This window comes from Phoca vitulina, unplaced genomic scaffold (assembly GCF_004348235.1).
Source record: "Phoca vitulina isolate PV1807 unplaced genomic scaffold, GSC_HSeal_1.0 scaffold4, whole genome shotgun sequence".
NCBI lineage: Eukaryota > Metazoa > Chordata > Mammalia > Carnivora > Phocidae > Phoca > Phoca vitulina.
In genome coordinates this window covers 71,651,753-71,675,491 of record NW_022589707.1, presented here as the reverse complement: position 1 = coordinate 71,675,491, position 23,739 = coordinate 71,651,753, and the positions used below count along the sequence as shown (strand labels likewise).

Here is a 23,739-nt window from a genome sequence, read left to right as displayed (position 1 = left end):
CTGACTCGGGTAAAAGGAGAGAGCTCATCTTGAGTTCTTCCTACTCCAAAAATAACATGAATTACTTGGGGGAGGGGCTGGACAAAAACAAGACTAAATTGAGATGCACCAACTCAGAGTTCATCCGGAAATTTTCTCAAGAGGGAACTAATTATTATTGCTAAGCTGCATGCTAATTATCAGCTGTCAATGAAGATATACACAAAGGATTTAGTCACTTCCTCTCATGGCCTTCCTTTTTTAACCTGCAAGGGAAATAGTTTTAAAACTCATTGGCACCAATATGTTACAGAGACAGTTCTCTTCACTTTGTCAAAATATATTTAAATTCCACACGCCCATGTGTAAGAAGGGGGAGGAGGGGATACACATTTTTCAGTTCTCAAACAAAAACAGGTTTCCAAGGGAAGAGTGTTTTCTTCTCGAATACACACTTCGTCCACTGTCACCTGCAAAGTAGCGACTTCATGAGACCCAGGAACTTAAACTTTTCACTATTTCCTGAATCAATCCATATCTTCAAGTTAATTCAGCAACAAAATACTGAACTGCATACACAGTAAGCACTGTTAATGAAAATGAAATAGAGAAATGAAGTAACCATTAGGAATTTTCTTTGACTTCTTAATGGTCCAAAAAGGAAAAGGTTTCTTACAAAATGCTTTGATGATTTTGACACATCCAATCAATGATGACTAATGGTAATAATATTGAAACAGAGTGGTAAAAAAATAAGCAATTAACTTTTTTTTTTTTTTTTTTTAAGCGCAAACAGGGGATAGCTCAGTGGTTTGCTATTGCTCTTTCCATCAATGGAGTGGCTGGCCTTCATGCATTCTCTGAACTTTTCGATTCTATCTTAACAAGGCAGAGGTCCACAACAGGCCCTATGGTGCCCCAGGTTTTAACTATTAACCACTTCCAAGGAAAGCAAAAAGAGTTGAAATGTACATGTGAATAGTCTAGGCATTAAATAGCCTTTTATTTCCTTGGTCAAGGAAAACAAGATAGTGTCAGAATTTTAAGATTCTTTGTCTTCCTATCTTATATAAATTATTATTTAGCATTATACATGTTATTCTAGTTTTTTTGTCTTTTAAGCTTTATTTAAGGGCAATGATCTATGATGTAGATTTTAGATCTTATTAAAAGCAGCCACGTCCACGGACTGCACATAGTCCTCAAAAGCAGTGGTCCATTCCTCCAGCATATCTGTTCCAACTTTATCATCTTCCACTACACACTGTATTTGAAGTTTTTTAATTCCATATCCCACTGGAACTAGTTTAGAAGAGCCCCAGACCAAGCCGTCTGCCTGAATGCTTTGGACACACTCCTCTAGTTTTTCCATATCTGTCTCATCGTCCCAAGGTTTCACATCTAGTAATATGGAAGACTTGGCAACAAGTGCAGGTTTTTTGGCTTTCTTTGACTCATACTGTGCAAGGTGTTCCTCTCTTAGCCTCTTCGCTTCTTCACTTTCCTCCTCCTCATCAGATCCAAAGAGATCAACGTCATCATCATCTTTATTATCTGTAGCTCCACTTCCTGTGGTGTCTTCCACATTAGCAGGGCCATACTTGCCCAAAGCCTTCTTCACTCCTGGAAGGCTGGCCTTCTCCTTTTCTTAAGACTTGATGTGATTATACCAACGGAGGGCATATACATGTTATTCTAGATTATTGGTGTCTGAAATCTACAAACGCAGGTCAGGAAAGGACAAGGCTACAAAGATTCATTGTCTATCCATGCGCCACACATGTATTTGTGTGCATGTATTTAAATTATTGAACAAAATCATAGAATATAAAGTGCTATTACCTAAAAGTGAATAACTAAACAATTTAGTTTTGATTGCCTCCTAAATGTTTAATTAGGATTCCATTTCATCGGAGGCTAAAGCAGCAAGTTCTGTGTGAATGAGCTTCCTAAACTGAGCCTGTTTGCCGGGCGTACTCTGAATTGGGACCATGGTATGTCATTTACTCAACATTCCTTTAAGGATGTTGTCAACTAGGGCATGCTATTCTAAATGTAATGGGAGGGCTGTCAACGATTTGAAGAGCAATTATATGACCAGATTTATATCAAAAATACCAACTGGTTTTCATGTGCCAGAAGGGGCTAAAAGGTGGATAAAAGGAGGGTTGAAGACTCTTTTTTTTTTTTTTTTTATCAGCAGGTGAGGAAAATGGTAGTAGCAAAACAAAGTACCTTGTAAACGCAGAGACCTGAACGACTAAGTGGAAAAAAGCTAGCTATCAAATTTTACACAATAAGGTAAAAGTATGTTTTTATGTTTTTTAAATTTAAGTTATTTAAGATTGAGATAACACACTCACTCAATTTGGTGAAAAATTCAAAATATATATGAAGACATCCACTGTATTAGGCACTCATTGGAGGATTTCAGAGAGATATTAAGGATCAATGTAATTCTGTAAAAATAACACCAATCAGATTTTGGCATCCCTCATTTTATTTCTCTAAAATTATTTTATTTATTTCATTTGAGAGAAAGAGCACAAGCAGGGTGAGGGGAAGAGGGAGAAGCAGGCTCCCTGCTGAGCAAGGAGCCCAATGGGGCTCCACCCCAGGACACTATGATAATGACCTGAGCTGAAGGCAGATACTTAACCAACTGAGCCACCAGGCACCCTCTCTAAAACAATTTTAGAGGTAAGGTTTTCCAAGCTTATGTACTTGATAATAATTAGGCCCATTTACTTCTCTTCTCTTCTCCTCTTCTCTGCTCTTCAAGAAAATACATTGGGGTGCCTGGGTGGCTCAGTCAGTTAAGCTTCTGACTCTTGATTTCAGCTCAGGTCATGATCTCAGGGTCATGGCATCAAGCCCCACGCAGGGCTTCACACTCAGTGGGGAGTCTGCTTCTCTCCCTCTCCCCTCCCCTTCCTTGCATGCTCTCTCTAAAGTAAATAAATAATCTTAAAAAAAAAAGAAAATACATTTTATGATTCAAAACCAGAAAGAACATAAAGGTTTATAATAATAAACTCCCTCCCCCTCTATAGTTCTCACTTCTTTGCCCTCAATGGCTTAACTGTGTCTAGTTTATTGGATATTCTTCCAGAGTTTCTTACACATATACAAAAAATAAGGTATACGGATCTCTAATACCTTCCCAACTTTGCGCACAGAAAGAACCATAATATAAACCCTGTTGTTTATTTTGCTTTTGTTCATTTAATACATCTCAGAAATCGTTCTGATCAAAACTTAGAGGGTATAGTTGCATGATATTCTATTTTAGGAATCAGCTATTGGCATGCATTTAAATTCTTCCAAATTTTTGGGCGCCTGGGTGGCTCAGTTGGTTAAGCGACTGCCTTCGGCTCAGGTCATGATCCTGGAGTCCCTGGATCGAGTCCCGCATCGGGCTCCCTGCTCGGCAGGGAGTCTGCTTCTCCCTCTGACCCTCCCCCCTCTCCTGTGCTTGCTCTCTCTCATTCTCTCTCTCTCAAATAAATAAATAAAAAATCTTTAAAAAAAAAAAAAAAAATTCTTCCAAATTTTCCCTATTAAAAACAGTACTATAATGTGTATACATAAATATACGTTGATTTGCATATGTGAAAATATATTTTTAAGATACATTTTTAGAAGTTGAATTACTGGGCCAAAAAACCCCATGAATTTGTAATTTTTTTTTTTTTACAGATATTACCAATTTGCCTCAGTGGGGATTTTATCAGTTTAAGATTCTACTACTGTAAGGGTGACTGTTTCCTCACAGCCTTGACAATACTATATTATTAAAGTTTAGGATTTTTTGCTGGTCCAATAGGGAAATACAAAATAAATTTCCATTTTTTTTATTATGGGTGAAGTAAGGCATCTTTTCACATAGAGTACTCTGTCTTTATTTTTGCCATTTTTCTCTTTACATTGATAGCCTATTTTTCCACAGGATTATAGTTCCTTTGTCAACATCTGAACTTTTCAAACTGTTAAAATTCTATGTGATCGGAAGTTATGGTTGAGAGATGGAAAGTAAACCCTTAAATACAGAAATGTGTGCTTCAACCACGTTAGAAATATATTTTTAATGGGTTATGTTTTTGCTTTAGTAAATAGAGCTAATTCTTGATTGTCTGGGGTAATTAGCCAGCTTGGCTATTAACAGTTCACACGCGCGCGCGCGCGCGCACACACACACACACACACACACACACACACACACACACACACACGTTAAGAAGCAGAAGTGGCCAGAGAACATCCTCAGTCTCCCAGAGGCTGAATTTGGCTCTCAACAAACTCCCATGCACAAATGTTCGGCTGGGGAATTATGTGGGAAGAGGCAATGAGTAGCTTTGCCTACAGTGGAAGTGACTTAGTTGCCATGGTGACAATGGTTTTACAACCAGAGGCCTTGGTGAGATGCTTCCTTTCCTGGGACACTGCTATTGATCCAAACTCTTCCATCCTCTCATCCATCCTCCCTGCCTTCAGGGCCATGTTTTCCATCTGGCCACTTTAGACTCCAACCCCCTTAGACTTCCTCTAGACTTTTGCTACAGTTCCATTTCTGAAGCTCCCTACTGAATCCATTTTTACTCACTTGGTTTAAACAATTATTTTCTGTCATCTGTGATTTCCCCAATATACTGCCCTTCCTCATACAGATTAACTAGGAGTTCTATTAAGGGTCACGATATAATATTTTCTTAGTCATTAAATCACTAGAATGAAATCTAGGAAATGTGCTTAATATATAATTTACCAAGGCCACTGCTGTGGACTGAAGTTTTATTTATGGCCAGGCTTTTACTGAACACTAGCCAATGAGAAAGGTTCTTTCACATGAAGGGAAAAATGATTCACCCAAAACTGACCTTTAAGCCACCTCTGAATTTGACTCTGCGGGGATTTCTGGACACTTGCTATGAGAAATCCAGAATTCCAAGCAACAGATATTTTAGAAAATATGTGAAATATTCAGTCAAAGCAGAAGTTAGGGAAGCCAAGAATATATGTGAAATACTATCATGTTTTCTGTACTATTAGTCATTGAAAACATATGTCGGGGGTGGGGGACATGTTTCTACAAGTCCTACAAAATGCTCTCGGTAGTCTAACAGTGTGCTACAGGCCTGATAACTGTGTGAACATTTTTCCTTCAAAACATTTTCATATGGTCTATGACACTATCTGTGGTAACAAGGCTTTGATTTCATTTACTCATGTGTTACTTATTTTTTAATGTTAGACATGTCTAAGTGGACTTGTTCACACTCCTATTTTAAAAGCTGTTTTTTCTGGATGATGACATTTCACAATGGCTTGGCTCTTGTTTAATATTTAAAGCTTAAAGAATAATAAAATACAATTCTATTATAAATTTACATCATATTCTGTCAGAATTAGGTTTAAGATAAACAAATGATAGTATTTGGTAATCCATTCCTTCTAACACATGTTTAAACAATCTTGACTTCTGATACTATACTCCCACCAAAAACATGCATTCTGTAAGATGCTTTCTGATTTTTCAAGTTGGCTAATATGTACACAAGTGTAATTAGAGTAATTTGCTATTAAATTATAAATATATTTCAATATTAACTCAGAAATGTTTTATGCTATAAAACTAATGTATCCTCAACAATCTGTATGTTTAACTGAATTTAAGGCATGCTAAGAAGTTAAAAAGGTCTATTTTTTCATTTTGTATTTGATTTTAGTGTTATGAGTAATATAACTTGCTAATACAGAGTATATTTTTTCTTTGTTTTTCAGTTTTACTGGGACATAACATTACTTTAAGATATACAACATAATGATTTGATCTACATATAATATATACTATGAAATGATAACCACAGTAAGTTAATATCTATCATCACTTCACATAATTACAATTTTTTTCTTACGATCTACACTCTTAGCAGTTTTCAAATACACAATAAAGTGTGGTTAACTACAGTCACCATGCTGTACATTACATCCCTATGACTTATTTATTTTATAACTGGAAATCTGTGCCTTTTGAACACCTTCATTCATTTCCCTCACCTCTACATTTTTATATTTTTGTTAAAATTTTGTATCTTCCTCTAACAATTTTATTGATCTTTGGCCTTTCACATAAAATATTTTATCTAGTAAATAACCATTACATAACAAAAACAAGCAAATTAACTAAAATCTGCATTATATTTTTACTTTATCACATACTGGTTCAAATATTTGATAAAGTTCTTCAGAGTGAGGTGACTCTCAGTTTTTTATCCCCAAATCTCCTACTTGTTCAGCCAAGTGTCTACTTGCTATCTTCTCCTAAAGTCTAACAAATAGACTTCTCCAATGTAGCAAATGAAGAATAAACACTTGATTCCCACATATAAACAAATTCCTCTTTCAGTCTTCCACTCTCAGGAAATGGCACTTTTAATCTTGTGAAATATTTGGTTTCACAAGAGATTCTTCTTGTGATTCTTCTTGCTCTGAATGCCACACTATCTATCCTCAACATCTACACTACAACGTCTAGGCTGGACCAGTGAAAGAACCTCCTACTTTCCTGCTTCTACCCTCCCCGACGCCCCCTCCTACGGTTTACCCTGCAGTGACCAGTGACTCATTCCAAATAGTGAGTCATGATGTTCCTTCCTCTGCATAAAACTCTACAACTGTTTCCCAATATCCTTAGATTAAAATCTTAGTTCAAAGTCTACCATGACCTGACCTGTCAGTCGTCCACCTCACCCTGGATGTTGCTCCACTTTCTCCCCTGCTCAGGGAGCTGCAGGGCACAGGCTTGAGACCTTTGCCCTGACTCTTCCCTCTGCCCGATGTGTGCCTCCTCCCTCTGTGAAGTCTTCCCAGTCTAAGGAACTGAAAGTGCCCACCTAGGCACTGGCTGTTGCATCTTTCTTTGGGTCAATATTACTTGGTTTTGTTTTTTTCTGTTTCTTTTTTCCTTATTTATGTATCTTCTTCCTCCTCTGACAAGAAACCAGTTCCATCAGAGGAGTGACTTTTTCCATCTTGGTCACTGTGACATCCCCAGAACCTAAACCAGCGCTAGCCGTTTGTTTAGTAGGCCCTGGATAAAGATGTGTGAAATGAAAAGAATTTCTCTGAATCTCAACTCTTCATGTATGAAAGGGTGATAACAGTAACTAATTAGTAGGGTTGCCGTAAGAATCAAATGATTCATAATGGATGGCCAATACATATGGATTTCTTTCTCCTTTCTTTGATGTTGATAAATTATTGGGCATTTAATGAAAATTTCCCCTGTAAAAATAGGCCTTTCTTAATTGCCTTCTGCCAAGTGGACATAGTTACTCTCTAGGCTTATTATACAGGCTTAGAGTGAAATAGGAAATTTTGCAAGTGCATGATTACTATGATCAGGGTAAACAGCTAGTCTGTATTTTAAGTTAAAACCTTGCTTTGCTACCAACAGTAGGCTGGAGTAATTTTCTGTTCTTTCAGTCCACATGTACCTCAGCTGGCAAGAGAAAATTTATCTTTTAAATCTGCTTTATCATTTATTCATTTATAAGCTCAATCTAAAATATACAAAACTATCTCTACCCTTGAAATTTAAAGTACCAGAAGAGCAAGTACAAATTCTTCCAACATTTTTGCTATTACTATTAAACCTTGAATTTTTATGAGTTTTCCAGTATTTAATTTGGTAGGTTTTTATTTGTTTGTTTGTTTAAGAACAGAGCTGTCAATTCCTAGACAGGTGCGTGGTTTGACTTGGTGTTAAAACAGCATAGCTAAACAGCCTCTGCATTCTCACTTCCTGACCTCTAATAAAGATCTCCAGTCTCATCTTTATAAAAATAAAGCCTCCTCTCAAGCCATATAATTTAATCCTAAAAAACATCCTTTCTAAAAAAATGACTTCCAGACATCCCATCTGACCATCTAACACAACAAACATTTGTGCCTTTAAAAAATCTGTGCTTTTCAGTCTCACATATTACCATAAAGTAATGACTACTCTGTTACTTGGATACTTTTTCTATTAACATCACATTTCCTCAGGGTTTCAATTCTTACAGAATAATAACTGAATTTCAAATCCAGGCAGAATAAAGGGCAATTTTGTAATCTTTTGACATCCCATTAATTAAATGGGAATTGAATCTACTCATTCACATTATAAGACAAAGAAAACCACACCAATAATACTGTTGGTAGATGTGTATCTGGATACAGAGATGAGGCTATGTGTTATTTGCCATCATCCGATAGCTTTGGAAATGCTAGACAACCACTAAAAGCTCATTTGCTCTGAAATTACATGCCTCAATTGCTGTAGCTGCTGCCATGTGAACCGGATGCCTCTTCATAGGTAATCGGCCCCCCGGGGAGATGGGTTCTCTTCAGATGTGGCTGAGGAACGCCAAGAGGGGAGACAAACCAAAGCTATGTGTACAATTCACTGATGACTTTCTTTCACAAAAAGCTGCCTTAGTGATTAAGCTGCTAACAAACTCTTCTTCTCTTTTCCTTTTCCGGCAATCCTCAATAAGCATAGATTCACTTCCCGTTAGAAACCCCTGTTGTTTATAACCTGTCACAGGGCAACAGTACCTTAAAAGACCACCTGTGTTTTCTTTGAAAACGATGAAGGGGAGAGAACTTGCATTCACAGAAAGGCTCTTGTGTGGTAGGTCCTGCGTGAAATATCCAATTTACATAATTCCATTTGCCCTTCATATCACTCCAGCAATGGATGCATAATGCTCCTCTTTTACAGATCAGGAAAGAGAGGCTCACAGGAAACTTAAAAAATTCCTTGGGTCACAACTCAGTTCAAGGTTGATATCTCTGGATTCCTAATGTTATTTTGCTTATTTTGTTATTTGACCATAAGAGAAGAGTTTGTATAATTACATACTTGCTTCATAACAGATTAGTCATAGGTTTTCAGTACGGCAAATCTCTTAGGAATGTGTTACAGGTGTTTTCCATATTGCATGCATTTATCAAATAATATTTACCCCTGATAAATGGCCACAGACACCTTTGGAGCAGGCACTTTTTTCAACCTGTGCCTCAGCCTTTTCTCATCATTTGCCTCACGCATCCTAAAGGCTACCTCACGGCAGTCGTGTTTCTGTTGTGCGATCCAATCAAAACAATCAGAAAAAACACGGGTTGCAGCGGATCAGACAAGACAGAGATTAGAAATAAATGAAATAAATGGAAAAAAAACCTATAACCTACTGACTTCAAATAAGAGGAGATAATGTTCTTAAAAATAAAAATTCAATAATAAGCACAGACATCTGTGGTCTGTTCCCAACTCTGCTACTGAATATACCATCTACAGGAGATCTAATGTCCCCATTTGGAGGATGAGAGGAAGAGATGAAATCATCACTGATGTTCCTTCTAGCTTCACAAACCACATCACAACATGAACTATATCCTCTCCAGTGAGGGAAAATATTGAGTAGAAGTGTCCAAAGGATGCTGTCTAGAATTTTTTAATCTGTTAGTTTTACAAACTGTGAGAACTGCAGCATTCATTTTAGCTACATGGGAAGATAAGAATTAGTGCTGAAGATACAATTTTCTATCAGGTGAACTCTAATGTCAAAAAGAGTCTATCACTATCAGTTTAAAAAACAACAAATGTATTGTTATTGATTAGTTTTCCTGCAATTCTTGATAGGCTTTACATATAAAGGGGAAGATATAAATCAAATATCCTCTAACTTCATCCTGGTATCACATACTATGAAAATGAAAAAAAGTCAATTAGGTCATGCTACAATTAGAACTAGAGATCTGATAATACATTTGTAAATTATAAGGCAATCCCCTAAGCCAAAGCCTTACTACTCAGGAAACAACCTGGCAAAAGTGAATACCCTTTCACACATGCTGAGAACAAGAGAAAGGATGATATATAAGAAAAAGTCTGGAAAACTTGGAAGACATTTTTATAGGACAAATTAAAATGTCTTTTGTAGAACTCACTAGAGAAACTTCAAAGATAGAGAAGCAATTTATTAGTAGAGCAAGTTGGAAGATTAAAACCAAAGTTCATGACATTCTAGATCAGGTCCCTGTTCTATAGTTTATGATAGGACTACCAATCAGCTCCTTTGAGAATCAACTGAATTTCTGAAAATATCTTTCCTGCCAGCTGGAGGCAAGAGTAAAATGCAGCTGAAAAGAGTAACAGATAGCTGCCCTATTCCCAACCCCCGACTTTATCAGAGTAGATGCCTGTACCCAGGTAACTGGTCATCCATCACCAAGTCAAATATGATTTTACGTGTGCTTGGATCCTTCTGGCAAGGTCACTGCCCCTATCTGGGAAAAAAATTCCATATGAAATTGGGAACAGGAGGTCAATTTTCTTTTCCTGCCATGACCAAGAAGAGATAGCTTCTGCCACTGGAAAGGAGCAAATGCATTAACCTCCCTGACCAGCAGACACTCTTGACAGGGATGATGCAATATTTTAGAATGCTCACGGTTGGTGATTGCTAGGATTTATCACCTTCAGAGCTGTGTGTGTGAGTGTGTGTGTGTGTGTGTGTGTGTGTGAGAGAGAGAGAGAGAGAGAGAGAGAGAGTGAAAGATTGAGAATGAGAGGACACTTAAAGAATGTTAATGAACAGGGGGATGGCAAGCAGGAGGTGTAAAAGCTTTCACTTCAACATCTCCACTCTGAAACAGGTGAAAGAAAAAAAGAAAAATGGAAATTAAAACTGATGCAAATAATATCAAGAAACGATCATTTTGGCTGTGGTACACATTGCTAAAAATAATGCAGATTAACAGACACGAGACTGAGGTATTTAAAGCCATCAAGTACCAGCCTGCTTTTGGAGAACTTATTGATACCAGCCCTGACAGCCTCCTGATTTCCTACTTAAGGAATAAAAACATGTATTACTATACCTGAATTAGTAAATACTGTCAAAATTGCTAAAATGTTTATGTGGAGAACATTCAAGAATATTCAAAAAAATGAATGAAATGACTGATTGGTAACATTAGTTTCTCTGGCAAGAGCAAGATTACTAACAGAGGTTATAATTCTTATAAAATCAATTGCTTTATTTAAAATTCTATAGTCATCCCACTCATGTCTTCAATATTCATTGATAAAGCATAGTATATGTGACATCTTATAAGGTAGTTTGTGATAATAAATTATCTAGACTGAAAGTTTTAGAAGGCATTTATTTAGCACACTTCCCTTAGTAAATAAAGGTTTTTATAGTATATCGGCAACAAATTACCATGGTCAAAATAATAATTTCTAACATAATATAGACTACCCTACTTCTATGACCAATATGACACCATATTTGGGGGAAAAATACACTATATTTGGAATCAAAAAGACAAAAATTATCATTACTTTTTTTTTGATCAGGTAATGGTGAGTCCTCTGAATTTACTATGAACAGAAGCCTAATGCCTTCCAGAGGGACTAACCTAATAAGCAAGACTGCTTATGTGGTATAATTTGAAGAGGGGTAATGTAGACGGGGCTCTGAGTCCAATTATTTAATCCCCTCCCGGTTTCTCCAGTTATTAAGGTTTTACAACTTTGATATTTCTGGCTTTCAAAAGATCCTATTAAAATTTTGGGACCTCTGGGAGGGATTATACCTTGAACCTCTATCAACTAATAACTGAGCTTTGCCTCAATACTTGAACTGGGTCTCATGTAAATATAACATTTGATGAGCCTAGAGGAAGGGTGTTTCTCAAGTGGAAATAAAGGATAGTATTAGGTTAGGGATATGCGGGAGCTTTTGGGGGGGGGGGCAGAGGTTAACACCAATACAACGTTCATCATGTTGCTCTAACGGGCCAGGTTTCTAGATTGTGGCACACAGCTTTGCTATGTTGCCAAAATTCAGAGCCACTGAATTGTTCACTTTTGGCCTAGTTTTCTGGAGGCAATCAGACACGCTCCATGACACATGAGGGTATGTCTGAACGGTGTCACAAAAGTCTATGTAATTTGGCCAAGAAGTTACTTTGGCACCAATCAACCTGACAGAAAAGCATTAATTTTATGGTAAATTCAGGGCTCAGTCAGGGAGATTTTATTCATGCTGATTTTGAACCTGTTTTTTCCTAGAATTTTGGTTGCATGTAGAAATCCCCAGGAAGCTTGAAAAAAAAAAAAAAAAAAAAAGCTGATGCCTGGGTCCCTTGCCGAGACAGTTGGGTATATTTTGTCTGCCGCTGGCATTTTAAATTTCTCCAGGAAATTTAAATAGGACACCAAAACTGAGAACCATTGTTGTAGAATGATTGTGCTAAAGCTCAGCTATTAGACAAGATTAAAAAACAATATGCAAACAATCAGAGGTGTGCAAGCTTATGGCTCAATTACTAAGAGTTGCCAGAATACCGAACTTACCAAAATGTTCCAGTCATCATCCAATCTTGAGTCAACAAGAGCAGGAAAATAAAACTGATCACTGTTTGACATTACAGATGACCAAGAAGGGGTGAGGAAAAAAGCTTACTTGAATATTTTATCAACATATTAATAATGGAAGCAAATGTGGCTGCTCCCAGGTGTTTATGTACATAGTCCATGATGTATCACTAAATTAACATTTAGTGGGATGTCCTTCATCGGCCCCATAAGACGCCTCTTATGTGATGCATCTATTTTGTACAATGTTCAAGAAGCTAATTATATTTAAGATATCACATATTTTGTGTGATGGCCAACCGTGAATACGTGACCTGTAATAAAGTTTATTTTTAAAAGATGGTGCTTCATCATTCAGATTTCTGACAATTAAAAAGGTAATAAACTCAAAAATAAATGTGTTGAGTTCTGCAAGTGTGATTTGGAGCAGCTTTCAACTCTCCAGATATCTTAATAAATTCTAAGTATCTCCTGTCATCTGGAAGGTTTTCAAGGAACTGAGGTAAAAAATCTAGCTGGTCTAAAAGAAATCAGGCCATGTCTAACTCATGCACTTCAAAAATGTGCTGGAACATTGTACACAGTGCTTATCAGTATTAGAGGTGAATCCTTTCTTTGCATCCAGTTTAAATGTGTTTATTAAATAGTGAGAAACAAAGCGGACATTTTAGGAAACCAAGAAACAGACTTGTCAAAGGGTTCTAATGTCGAGTATAAAACAACATTCATGATTATTCCAGGTGATTGCAGTCCTCTGCTCAGTACATGAACATTTTCAAAAGGTCTGAGCAGATCTAGTCCCTACCTACCAGCAGCTGGAATGCTCCTAAGGGGTAAGAATTTGGACCAATGAGATCTCCATGCGTCCAGTGAGGTTAGCGTCAAGGGGAAGGTCCCTCTCTCTTCTCTAATAGCAACATTAAAACAGCAAGAGACCATGGCATGTTCTAGGCGTTGCAGTATATGAAAAGTATGTTCTGAGAAAAGAGCATACAATGTCAGTGTTACCTCAGTACAAGAGATAAAAAATCACAATTTGCTGATCTCATTTGTTTATGCCCAGAAAATGGGAAAAAAAAGAAAACTATAATTGATTGAAAGGTGAACAGTACAAACTATTTAGGCCCCTAAAGGTAAATATGTCCAGAAATCTCCTAGGACTGACATTTTCATCTATTTGATTCCCATGGTTAACAGAAGTGGTCATCCAAGTGGCTGATTTATTCTGCTTTCCCAAGTCTATCCTGTTACTACTCCCTTAAAATTGTGCTGGGAGAAAGCAAACACACTTCCCAGAAAGAAAAAGGAAAGAAAAAAAAAAGAAGGAAGAGTCTTTGCACAGGGTTATATATAATTAGCAGGTATCTCAGGCTGGCAACCCCCAAGAAGCTGTAGGTAGGTACACTATGAAATTACTTAAGGCTGAAACTTTTGATCTGTTTTCATTTATAGGGACTCCCAAACCACAGAACTCTTGAAATACAAGCTATGGATTAGTTGCATTCATTTCACTGTGTCCACAGACATTGGATCAAACAAGGCAGAGGGATGGGCACTGCATTCCAAAAAGGCACTATACGTTATTCGGGTACTCTGTGACTTCTAAAAGAAGGAAACGGGGAAAAATTAATTATATTTTAGAGACAGTTGTATTTAATATTAACTTGAGCTTAACAAGTAGAAACAAAATAGATGCCAGATTTCCTTATGACGGCATATTAACTCTTTTGCAATTATAAAACTGAGTCTTATTAAAAGTAGTATCTGAAATTAGTAATTTATCATCTGAGGTCTGAATATACAAGAGAATGTGCTGAAAAGGAACTGGAGCCATAACAAAGCCAATTATGCTCAATTCAGTAAATAAGTATAGTGTAAATATCCTAACATGAGCTACTTCTGTATTTTCAATATGACAACATGACATAAATTATACCTGCTTTTTAATTTTGGTGCAATATAGAAATGACGATATGATATGCTAATACTATAATACAATTTTAAAAACTTTACCTAATATATAAAAACAAAAAAGCTCTGAAAATCAAAGCATCACCAGTAATGCAAAGCTGTTTTCTCAGTGTCTTACTAAAGCTAGAATAGAGGCTAAACGTATTCATATTCTTCAAAATGAATTTGTATTTTTAAAATATCAAAGAAGGGGACACATCAATTATAAAAGTCTCTATTTATCTGACTATTTGTTTTAATGAACTGCCATTCATATTTGGGAGTTCTGGTTCTTTGTTTTGGCGTCGTTAAGCCCCATGCTCACTCATTTCCAATTAGTTAGATGCGTCCTCCCTGGTAATAGGTGGCTACTACATCACAGCTTTCTAGTTTTCAGACTCAATTAAAAAAGTGATAGTGAGTCTTGGCTCAAAATCAAGGCTGTGACCCCTGCACCCATCACATCTCCTTTAATCTCCAATAGTTCTGTTCCCTGACAAATTCCCTGGACAGCATAATTACCCCTTCCCATAACACTTCCAAATGCTCTGTGCAAAGTTCCCAGGGGAATCAGCACAGAGGTGTCATAAACGTTTTAAATTAGAAGCAAAAAGTACACATTTTTTAAAAAACAAATCAATGCAATGATTGTCCAATGTTGGCTGCCCCAACAAATTTTAAAATCTTACACATTTAAATATGTCATTCATAGTTAAGGTGCACTTGCCACAAAATTAAATGTCTATGAGACCGTATTTAGGTTATCTTTTACCATTAAAGGCTGGGTCTCCTTTAAAAAATGCACCTATACATATACTTTCATATTACAAGAGAAGCAATTTAGCTGGGTGACTTCAGCATGCATATTTAGGAAAACAAAAATTACACTGTGTTTTTAGAACTTACAAAATTAGGTTTTCAAATGTCATTAACCAATTATACATGTCTCCAATAAATGCCATGTTATTTTGATCAAGCTGTCAAAACTCAACGTTTTTGGTATAAATGTACCAATGGTTCAAATTCAGGATCTAATGGTTCATATTCAGGATCTTCAAGTAGATCTCTTTTTTCCTAAAGACTTTGTTTTCTAAAAATGAAGGAAAAATAAAACTTTATTTTTTGTCCGATGTAACTGCATATTAAACTTGACTTCAAGTATAAATAAATTTTGTAAATTTTACTGGCTGATGGCATATCACGCTTAACGCACAATCTAGGTTTTGTTTCTCTCTTTAATTGGAAACTACTCAGCTGCAGGAGGAGAAAAACATTCCCAGTCTTAATCTAAGGAGGAAGAAAGACCAATGAAGTTAGATTTACATGTTATTAACTAGACATTTAATAACAGTTTCTGATTAAGTAGAAATAATGCTGCTTACATGTGTATTTATCAAGCTTTTTTTAAAGAACTGGGAGAATTAGTAAGAGGAACAGGGAATAACCGCATCTTAACTGGGGAATGATTAGTATCGTATTTACTTAGATGCTTCACCTGCTTAACAGGCACACACTTTTTTCCTATAGATGCATATACGTGGTAAGCAAAAAAATGAAGAAAAATTATTTTTCCCATGCATGACTTTCTCCTCCGCCTTGAAACAGCAACCACTGTCCCCAGCAGAGGCCTAATTGAAATGTGCTTTGTCCTTGCCAGGGCAAATAAGAGATTAAATTTAAACAAAGCAGGGGCCTTGGTCAGATGGGAGATGGAGAAACAATCAGTCCACCCAAGGCTCCCCCAACCCAGAGCCTCCAACCCCCAACCCTTCATCTTCCCTCATCTCTTTTGCCTTCTAGCAACTCCAGGCAGGGGGCAGAGGCCTCTCAGGCAACCTCCTGCCCTGCCGGGGTTTTACTTTGTGGAGCACTTTTTAAGCTCAATAAAGGACTTTTCTTAGGAAAAGAAGAAATGTCCTCAATTTCAAATAAATATGGTTATAAAGTTCTTGAGGCCTTAAGCCTGAATTGTTCTTTTATACTAAAGGTGATCTGAATGATGAGTACAAATTATCAAGAAGACTAGCAGAAAATGACACAGACTTCCTTAGCCTATTCCCCTCTTGTCAAGGAAGGACTGCTTGGAAGAGGGGAGAGTCTGAGATATTCCTAATGTGCATCATCTTTGCATCACAAAATACTCCTGGAAAAGTCCAAGATGTGACTGTACTGTGATTGTTTATCCATCTCCTTAATCCTTAGAGTTTACTACAGAAATAATGATTACCAGGGATCATGACAGACTGCTCACCTAGAAATGGCAAGGCCTCCAGACTATTAAAAAAAAATGGATTTGATATATTTTTTTCCCAAATACTGAATCTCTATATAAAACAACTAGTTGTCGGTGACTCCCTTAGGTCATTACATTGATATTTTTATATAACATATCACAATCAACCACAAAGTAATTTTCCTCCCTGTAAACTTAGTTTTACTCATTAACTGAATAAGCATTTTAATGCACAATACTAACTTCCAAGTATACTAGTGTATAAAAGAGTTGTGGCTTCACAGTTTCCCTCCTTTAAATGACACATATTTTCAGAAAATGTTTTTCGAACAGGCATTTAGTCATTTTTAAACACTGTTTGACAGAGATACAAACAACAAAACAAAAACATGTAAAGATATTTGGGCCTACTGATTTTACCCGGAAAAGAATTCTTAGTAAATCATAATTAAAGAAAAATATAATTCCATTACAAATAAAGATAATGCAAATTTGAAATCTTTCAGAATGTAAACCATACTTAGAAAAGGTCAACATGAAAATGATTTTCTACTGGGCTGCCGGGTGGCTCAGTCAGTTAAGCATCTGCCTTCAGTTCAGATCATGCTCCCAGGGTCCTGGGATCGAATCCTGCATTGGGCTCCTTGCTCAGTAGGAGCCTGCTTGTGCTCTGTCTCTCTCTCTCTGACAAATAAATAAAATCTCTTAAAAAAAAAAAGAAGAAAAGAAAATGATTTTCTATTATTTGATTGTGACACTACTGAGTGATATGTTCAGTTACCTAAACTGAAGAGAGTAAGACAATATTATGTAAACTCAACAATTATAAATAACTGTATATAAATACTTAGAACAGACAGAACACTTTTATTGTCACCATGAAAGCCAATATATTCTGATATTTTCACAGCACCTAATTCTAAATATTTAACATGAGTGGACACAAAATGGTATGTTTCAGTAGCTGGGTTTCTTCACTTGCTACATTGTTTTTAACTGTATCGTACATGTTTTAGAGAGAGTTTGGTTCTTACCAGTGCTTTCCAGTGAAACTACAATAATAAATTCTAGCAGGGAAAGTGAAAGATGAACAATCCAAGGCATCCTCTGTGCATGTCTTGAGTATATACAGAGTATATATATAAAGGGAATTTGTTACAATGAGAATACTGTATCCATTTCATTGACTGTTTTGCTTCCTGGAATACAATCTTAAACTCAATGTACTCTTGTGACTACCAAAATGAAAGAAGCACCACACACAGCTCTAGAGTTCCTATAGCAGATCTACCCTACTCCTTTCAGGGCCTACAAGCACAGGCATTGAAGTTGCACATCTGCCCTGACAAGGAAAGACTTCAGCCATGGCCTTGATGCTCCACATCATGTGTTTTTGCAGCTGCCTTATGTTAGACAGAGCATGAAAGACCGCTCCGTGGCCTTTACACACTCTATTCTGTCAATAACAAGTTGTCTTTGTAGAGGCAGAGGAGGAGGAAACCATGAAGCACTGATGCTTCCAGACTCTGTTCTAAATACATCAACAACTTCACGAGCTCTATTTCCCCATAAGCTTAGGGTAAATATTCCTATTTCAGAATTTAATTGCATTCATAATCCAAGAAATGCTGCTTTTGCTATACTCCCTCCAACCTATGTATGATAGGGAAAAATTTAAAAAATATTAATCGTTTAGTAAAGAATTTTTTTTTTTAAAGATTTTATCAGACAGAGAGAGACACAGCGAGAGAGGGAACACAAGCAGGGGGAGTGGAAGAGGGAGAAGCAGGCTTCTCGCCGGTCAGGGAGCCCAATGCGGGGCTTGACCCCAAGACCCTGGGATCATGACCTGAGCCAAAGGCAGACGCTTAACAACTGAGCCACCCAGGCACCCCTCATTTAGTAAAGAATTTGTAATGTACTGTGTACTAGCTGCCTCATTATCACCCACCCTCTTCTAAGGAGAGAGAATATTTTTCTTGACTAAGCTATTCCCTTACCTTATCATGAAGAATGGAGTGGATTACAGCAGGAGCCTACAGCAGCAAAATTATCATCAACAGAAGAGAGGAAAAAGGAAAGCAGGGGACAAGAGAAAGAGAACATATAAGCAAAAATACCATTAGAGATCAAAATTCAGATGCTAGCGAGATATGCCATGTACCCGTCGTGCAACGGAAAGTGAGATTTTCTAGCTTTTAACCACTATTGAGATCTGAAACGAGCAAATTGGAAAAGAAGGGACAAAGGTAAATTTTTGGGGGAATCAGAGGTAAATAAGGATGTGTTTATACAGGCATAGTAAATGAGGACCATGAAGAATGGTTTGGGGACTGTGGGTGAGAAAAGTAATTAGCAGGGTTAATTCCATTAGGAGCTCAGAAATCCCAAAGCTACTGTTTGCCTTAGAGGCACATAAAGGTGTGAGGAGTTGTAAAAAGTGGACAGAAAGAATCTACAGAAGGAATAGAAACTTGAGGTAATGCACATGATCGCCTTGGTTTTCCTCATGAAAGGAGAAAAAATTGACATCTTTTGAGTTGGGTATGGATTTGTAGTTGGTACATGAGGATTAGAGTCTCAATCTGAGAGGTATTTATGGGAACAGGCCACAGAATGGACAAGATACATGGAGAAAATTGTCTGGAGAACATTATAAGGATTCAGCTGAAGTTGGAGAACATGAATTAACAACTACGGGTTTTGCCAAATATGTTCACTAGTCCAGAAATAAGCGACAGCAGATCAGTGAACACTTATAAATCACAGGTAAAGAAAGGAAAAGATACAAGGAAATCTACAATGATAGTAATACCACTGGTTGAAACTGGAGACTGGGAAAAAGAAGACATATAACTAGAAAAGAGGCTCATAGACTGGAAAAACTCTCTAAAAATCAACTTTGGTTTCAGTCTGAGTTCAAGTATAAGCTTATCTTCTTATTAGTTATTTCATCTTAGGCAAATCACTTAACTTCTTATGTATCAGTTTCTTTTATCCATACAATGTAGATAATAGCACTTACCGGATAGAATTATTGTTTAAGGATAAAATTAAATGATTTATGTAAAACAGCAAAATAGCAGAAAATTACAGTCATTAATAAAAAGATAGGATTGAAGTGCACCCAATGTCAGTGAATGCCAGTGGTCATGTTTCCTGTCCTTCCCCTTTCTTCCTTGAGATCCTCTGGGTCCAGACTAGAGCACAGCCCTCTGCTCATGGAAGCTCCCATGTGGCCTTCTATTACTCCACAGTCTTAATATGTGGCCACTGTTTCTACAGAGGTCTACTTCCCTGCTTTCCAGCCCAATGAAACCCCTCACTGCAGTTCCTTCTCATAAATTTCTATCCTATCTTGGCCTTCAGACTTATCAACTCAAACGTATTGTTCTCACTAGACCCAGAGTAAACTTTCTAGAATCTGGCTTGTCTAATGTTCCACAATGCAAATTGACATTTTTTTTTAGCATGGCCTGGCCCTGGCCCTATTACCCTGATTACATTCTCTACCAGGCTCCCAGAGTCTCGCCTAGTAGTGGATATAGTAAATTATGTAGCATTCCTAGAAGGCACCGTGTTTTTTCAGGTCTGTGCCTTTTCTGGAGACCTCATCATCTTGTCTCTTAGGTTAAGTGGTTCAAAACTCATACCAAACCCTAACATCACCCCCTCTCCTTGGACTAAGTAATGCCTTCTATGAGTGCCACAGCTCTGGAATAGATCTATTATAGCACTTATCATACTGAGCTTTAATTCATTAATTTTCTTACTTTTAGACCCCACCAAACTAGAAGAGTCTCGGGCACTTTGTCTTATTGATTTCTGTACGGGTAGAACTGAGCATGAACAGTAATAACAATATCTATTACCCACGTGCCACATTATCTGCACATCTGCCCCTTACAGATCTTTCTTCAGGGCCATTTTATGGAAGAGAAAACCAAGGCACAGAGAGGTTAAGTAACTTGCCCAAGGTCATAAACTTGCCAGGTTCAGAGCTAGGACATGAGACAGGTTGCTTCATCTGTCCAATCCTCCTACGCACCGCATTTGCCTTTCAATCACCACACTTGCTACATAGTAGATGCTCAATAAATATGTGAAAAATAAATGGATATATAAGCTACAGTTGAAGAAGGCTGACAGTAAAATCAACCCTGACATTCATTTGTCACTGGCACTGCCAAGATGCCACCTACGTTCGGGCAATTTTCTGATCTCTCCTTGTAGAATAAGACCTAAACTATTTCGACCCAGAGAGCTTGTATTCATTTAAATATTTATGGAGAGCCATTCACATCTCTGCTTTCAAGTTATGCCTAGGAGAGTACAACTAGCACATTACACTCATTAGGAGACTGGGGAATCTCAGGAACGGGCTGGCCAGACAGCTGCTCTCGTCTGTTACTCAGCTCCTTCACCCACAAAAGGACCTTGAAGAGAAGGATTTGTGATGGAATCAATGTGAGCTATCTCCCTTATCCTTTTTTTTTTTTTTTAAATCAACACCTCTCACATCTACTACCACGACTGCTCCACCAGTGGTGTGAACAGGACTAAATGAGGATGTGGGCTCCGTGGAAGGAAGGCTGGGGAGGATCAATGGGAACACGCTCAAGACCAGCTCTGCAGCTGTAAGGGGGTAAAAGCCTCTTAAGGAACAAAATCCACTCCTCTCATCAGTACTGGAAGGCTAACCTCTATTTCATTTAAGAAAAATATGCAAATATAGCATTTCCAATTCAAATACTGCTTTGGCGCTAGATAGGAGAGAGGTTACTGCTGAGTCCACTTAAAGATGTAGCCACTCAGAGACAATTTTTAGCCAAACTTAGCCTTGCTGATTACAGCAAATTGGCAAGCTCAGATTCTTTGTAACTGGCCTGTTATAAACACTCGCCCTAGAGAATAAGGTGGAGAGCTGCCAGGTCTTGCTGGCTGGCTCCCAACAGCAACCTGCCTTGGTCTGTTTGGGGCTCTTTGAGTTTGGGGCATTCGGGTGTAGGGTAAGATGTCAGCCACATGGCTAACTCCCTCCTCTGCAGTCGGCCTGTAAATAGAATGTTTTCATTGCAGTTAATAGAGGCTTTGGTCCCTGTTCTGGGAAGCACCTGGACTTTTTAAGATTTTTTAAAGATCCTGTGTATAGATGCACAAAATGCCAATGGAAATTTTATAGGGACATATGTAGCTGTTCTTGCCAAGGAACATTTTCTTTTCAAATCACAGTCCCTCCTGTAGTGTCTTAGAGACCAGTCTCTGCCAGGATGCAGGTTCAGACTTTCTAAGGATAGAAAAAACACTTTATCAAGACAAATAGGCAACATTTTAGGTTTACCTGGAAAGGTCAAATTTAGAGCAAATTTTAAAAAGGGCAAATTTAGGCACCATTCCATTCCAATCTTGCACAATTTATAACAATGAATATATAAAAATTTCTTATTCAACGGGGAAGCCATTGCATTACTTTTCACTAGCTAGGGAAAAGATGGTGTTAGAAGTAAAACCATTCTTTCTGGAATTTTGCTTTAAGGTATATGTTTTCCTTAAGAAAATAAAACATTTTTAAAGATGAGGACAGACACACGGCACTGTATTAGTCTAGCTACTATAACGAAATACCATGGATGGGGTGGTTGACACAACAGTACCTTCCGTCTCACATTTCCGGAGGCTGCGAAGTACAAGATCAAAGTGTTGGCCAACTGAGTTCCCAAGGATGGTTCTCCTTCTGGACTGCAGACCTACCTTCTTGATTTGTCCTTATTTGGTAGAGAACAAGCAAAGGAGCTCTTGAGTGTCTCTCCTAAGGACACTAATCCTATGAAGGCCCTACCCTTATGACCTCATTTAACCTTAATTCCTTCCTTACTCCATACACAATCACATCAGGGGTTAGGGTTTCAACATATGAATGGGGGGGGGGGGGCAGAATTCAGTCTACAGCAGCTATCTTAAAACATTAAGCCATATGTTATCTAATGTTATAATGTCACTCAGAGAAAAGAATTAGGCATGTTCTATGAAAGTCTTATACAACTGTTTATACTTGAGCATTATAAAGATGTGCTACACAGAAATGTCATCCAGATGCATCAGACAGATACATCATGGTGAATTCTTGAGAAATTATAAATCAGCTTTCTCCTAAATGCTACCTTAAGCAATAATTTTAACCAAAGATACTTTTGAGAGCTTCGTCTAGATCCTCTCAGATAATTTTTCTTTTTTTTTTTGTTTCTTTTTGTGTGTTCCTCTAAGTTGGTGGGTTTTTATTTCTAATATCTTGTATTCATGGCTGCTTTCAGGTCACTGCCCTCAGCTACTGGAGCTGTTCTGCCAACACCACAGAAAGCCAGAAGTGCCTGGCAATTTCTTTCTTCGGCCAGCCATTGACCAACATGTAACAGAAGCAATGATACAAAAACTCATATCCATTGCTTCAGTCACGCACCTCTATGGGTTACTTTACAACCTAAAGTTTCCTTTTGAGAGCAAGCTGAAGTGATCCTTGTCTTTCCCCTAATTTTTGTCCTGAGCCTGCCCCCCACCCCCATGATGTTTACTAGTCTCCCCTGGGAGTACTTCTTAAGTAAATCATTTGCACACCAATACGCATCTTAAGATCTTCCGCGGGATTTAAGAAACAAGGTAGAGGATCATAGGGGAAGAGAGGGAAAAAATGAAACAAGATGAAACCAGAGAGGGAGACAGGCCATAAGAGACTCTTAATCTCAGGAAACAAACTGAGGGTTGCTGGAGCAAAGGGGGGCGGGGGGAGGGGGGAGGGGGAATGCGGTGGCTGGGTGATGGACACTGGGGAGGGTGGGGAGTGATGAATCACAGACCTGTACCCCTGAAACAAATAATACATTATATGTTAATAAAAAAAAGATCTTCTGGGGAATGCAGTGTAAGACAGCACTTGAGATAACATCTATGACATTATCAGGAGATACACTGGGTATAAACAGGGTATGTTAAGTTTTACTGTCTTTTAATATGACCTCCTTCTACTGGGCTTTCTGTTACTAATTCAAATTTAATCCCTCATTCTTCGGTTCACTTTCTCCTCTAGGACTTCCTTCCCTTTACACTTTGCTCTACTTGCCTAAGACATTTAGCTTAGCCTCATTTCCCA

General features: G+C 37.7%; 1 protein-coding gene and 1 pseudogene across 1 annotated transcript in view; both read right to left on the bottom strand.

Moving 5' to 3' along the window:
• SEMA3E (semaphorin 3E) overlaps positions 1-23,739 on the bottom strand; it is a 247,167-nt gene that overhangs the window by 116,691 nt on the left and 106,737 nt on the right. The window lies entirely within an intron of this gene.
• LOC116630520 lies at positions 1,136-1,663 on the bottom strand (annotated as a pseudogene).